Source organism: Salvelinus fontinalis, chromosome 35 (genome assembly GCF_029448725.1).
Source record: "Salvelinus fontinalis isolate EN_2023a chromosome 35, ASM2944872v1, whole genome shotgun sequence".
Taxonomy (NCBI): domain Eukaryota; kingdom Metazoa; phylum Chordata; class Actinopteri; order Salmoniformes; family Salmonidae; genus Salvelinus; species Salvelinus fontinalis.
Window position 1 is genome coordinate 5,027,476 of NC_074699.1, and position 4,072 is coordinate 5,031,547.

Genomic DNA, 4,072 nt, shown 5'->3' on the forward strand with positions numbered 1-4,072 from the left:
TCCTCTCTGCTATGTACCTCTCTGCTACAATACGCCTTTTAAACTTCTTCGGGATCGGTGACCCATTCACGGGACGGTTGAGCTAATGTAGGCTAATGCGATTAGCATGAGGTTGTACATAGCAAGTACATTTCCCAGGGCATAGACATATCTGATATTGGCAGAAATCTTAAATTCTTGTTAATCTAACTGCACTGTCCAATTTACAGTAGCTATTACAGTGAAATAATACCATGCTATTGTTTGAGGAGAGTGCACCATTTTGAACATGAAAAGTTATTAATAAACAAATTAAGCACATTTGGGCAGTCTTGATACAACATTTTGATCAGAAAATGCAATGGTTCATTGGATTGGTCAAAAACGTTCCAAAATCTCAAATGCACCTGGGCTAGAATAATACATATTACTCTTTCTCTTGCATTTCAAAGATGGTGGTTCAAAAAAAATACTAAATAACATTTGTTTTTTTCTTTGTATTATCTTTTACCAGATCTATTGTGTTATATTCTCCTGCCTTCCATTCACATTTCCACAAACTTCAAAGTGTTTCCTTTCAAATGGCACCAAAAATATGCATATCCTTGCTTCAGGGCCTGAGCTTCAGGCAGTTAGGTTTGGGTATGTCATTTTAGGCGAAAATTTAAAAAAGGGGCGGATCCTTAATTAAGATACCCAGTGCCACTCCACTTCAAAGTCAACGAGGCAGCGCAGCAAACTGATCATCATATTAGCAGGTCATTTGCGTAAGAAAAGTAGAATGGCATTAGCTTAGTGCTTAACTGGCTCAACCAAGCAACAGAGTGCCAGACGGAGCCGGGTGCCTGCAACTGACCGGTATTGGGAGCCGCAAGGGTCTTGGGATAGATCCAAAATGGGGTCGCAGGGAAGCTGTGGCAGAGCCTGTGATGGAGGTCCAGAAGCACTCTGAATATCAAATCGAGAGGACATTAAAAGCTACATAAATAATGGTCTCAGCATTTTAGTAGGAACACATACATACAGGTGGAGGTCTCTTTTGGCACCATTTAATGCAGTGGGAGGCGAAACATGGTGTGTTTGTGTGTGTGTGTGTGTGTGTGTGCGTGTCTGTGTCTGTGTGAGCGGGAAGCAAGGTATCTTCGGAATACTAATCCCCTCATCCTGCCTTCCTGGAAGACAACCAAATTCTTTGAAGTTTTCACATGAGCATTAGTGTGTGAGTGTGTGTGGTTAGCGTTGCTAACAAGGCTCAACTTCGTCTCCGAGTCTAATATTTCCATGGCAACCGCGGGGAAAGGCCAGGCTTTCTGGGAGACAGCGATGGATGAAACCCAGTTTCTGGGGGCTGAGAATGAGGTACACTACATGACCAAAAGTATGTGGACAACTGCTTGTCGAACATCTCATTGCAAAATGATTAACATTAATATGTTGGTCCCCCCTTTGCTGCTATAACAGCCTCCACTTTTCTGGGAAGGCTTTCCACTAGATGTTGGAACATTGCTGCGGGGACTTGCTTTCATTCAGCCAAAAGAGCATTAGTGAGGTCGGTCATTGATGTTGGGCGATAAGGCCTGGCTCTCAGTCGGCGTTCCAATGAATCCCAAAGGTGTTCGATGAGGTTGAGGTCTGTGCTCTGTGCAGGCCAGTCAAGTTCTTCCACAGTGATCTCAACAAACCATTTCTGTATGGACCTCGCTTTGTGCACGGGGGCATTGTCATGCTAAAACAGGAAAGGGCCTTCCCCTAACTGTTGCCACAAAGTTTGAAGCACAGAATTGTCTAGAATGTCATTGTACGCTGTAGCGTTAAGATTGCCCTTCACTGGAAATAAGGCACCTAGCCCGAACTGTGAAAACAGCCCCAGACCATTATTTCACATCCACCAAACTTTACAGTTGGTACTATGCATTGGGACAGGTAGCTGTAGTGCTGTAAAGCTCGCCGCCATTGGACTCTGGAGCAGTGGAAAAGTGTTCTCTGGATTGATGAATCACGTTTCACCATCTGGCAGTCTGATGGACGAATCTGGCTTAGATGCTTGGCATTACATATGGTGATCTTAGGCTTGTGTGCGGCTGCTGGGCCAGTGATGTGTCTTTTAATGCCTTCTAATGATAATGTTTTTTCATGTCTGTTGCACACTCACTAAGCCACGCCCCTAATTAGGTCAGAGTTCGTGTCAGCAAGATGTAACTGCCTTCCAAGGCCAGAGTGCTTTAAAGGACTCACTGAGAATTTAAATACAGACCAGAGAACGTGAGGACGTGGTCCACACGTTGAAATGGTTAAAACTACAAGACCAGAAAATGGTAAGACCCTCTGAAACTCTCGACGCGTGAAGAAGGTGAAGACGAGACCAAAACATGCACCGTCTGCACCTCTGCATGTAAAGTAGTCTAGGACAATTGACCAAAGATGGGAGGGAAGAACAGATCCCTCTCACCACTGGATGGTACACCTCTGAGGTATCCATTCAAAGAACATTCTGAGACAAAGAAGCTTACAAGTAAGAAGGACATTATGACCTCTGGTTGACAACCAGAGACTTACATCGAACTACACTCCATAGTCGGGAACTACTCCCCATAGACGGATCGAGTGGTTCTCCCGAGTGTCTTTCCCGCTCTTTATCTTTCCCCACCCTCCGTCATATCGGATTAGTCCACTAGGGACTGTTTTCATTGTATTATGTTAGTAATCCATAACCTATACTGTGTGTATGTATGTGTGTTAATGTATTTCAGTGTGATTATTTAGTTAGTAAATAAATAATTAAACCAATTTGTGTATTGCTGATTCATCACTTAAGTTAGGGTTCGTGTAGATTTACAAAGTCAACGACGTTCGGAATGAGACTGATATGAGGAAATTATTAATTGGTGAATGGTATGATGTCTATATAGTCTTGAGTTAATTCGGGAGACGGTAACTCATTAAATAAACTTTTCCCGTGGTGCCCCAAATTACTAATGAATTAATTGTTATATGATTCATTTAACAGAATAATAATTTAAACATAGTAGGTAATTATTTGATGAATAGCAGTCATCACATTAACGATAGTCACGTCACGACAAGTGTATGAACATGTACACAGAGAGGGAGCGAGAGAGAGAGAGAAAAAGAGAGAGCGGGACAGAGGGATGGAGAGAAAGTGAAAGAGTGACATTGCGAGACAGACAAAGAGAAAGAGAGAGAGAGAGAGAGAGGGGGGGGGGGGGGAAAGAGAGAGATGGATAAAAATAACAATTCTCTCCTGGACCTCAGCTCTTTCCTATACCAGCCTCAGGATGTCAGGGATACATTTAATTTAGGAGATGAATGGCTTTGGTCCATCTCATTACCACAGCTCTCTGATATCATTTCACTACACCTATACCCAGATGAAGGGAAGGCTCCCCTCTCTCCTAATCTCTATCCTTCTGTAATTCACTCCATCTCTTTTCTTCAGCTCTCTGTCATCGGACAGACAGAGCAGATGTATTCAATTACAGAGGAATAGAACGCCGCACAGCATGTCCATCACTTACAGACAACGTTTCGAGTGTTGAACAGTATGGGGCCAATAAAGGAATCTTTAGTTCTATACCTCTATTATACAACAGCGGATTCAGACTGTGTTGATTTGCCAATTCTTACCTGCTGTCAGTCACACAACTAACCAATCTGATGGCGGTAGCTGATTGCTGATGCTTTTAATTAGCATTTTATCTCTGCAAGGTTTTTATGTGAAATAAACTGTGGTATAATTGACACTGGTCAATCAGTTAAATGCTCTTCCTTCTCCCAGCCTCAAGTTGGCTTGTTTGGAAAATCAGTCAAATTCTAGTTCATCTTTATTTTCATTTCAACAACTTTCTCCTTGGGGGCAGGACAGAGAGAAAGAAATGAGAGAGAGAGAGAATGAGAGAGACATTAATAAGAGAGAGAGACGGAGATGGGGAGAGATTGACCCTAAAAACAAAATTATTTGCTTGATCCTTTCTTGCTGCAGCTTTCTGCTACCCTGATTGCGGAGTCATTGACACATTCGCAATCTGACTGTCATGACACAAGGCGAGACCCAGAGGCACAGGAGGCAGATGGG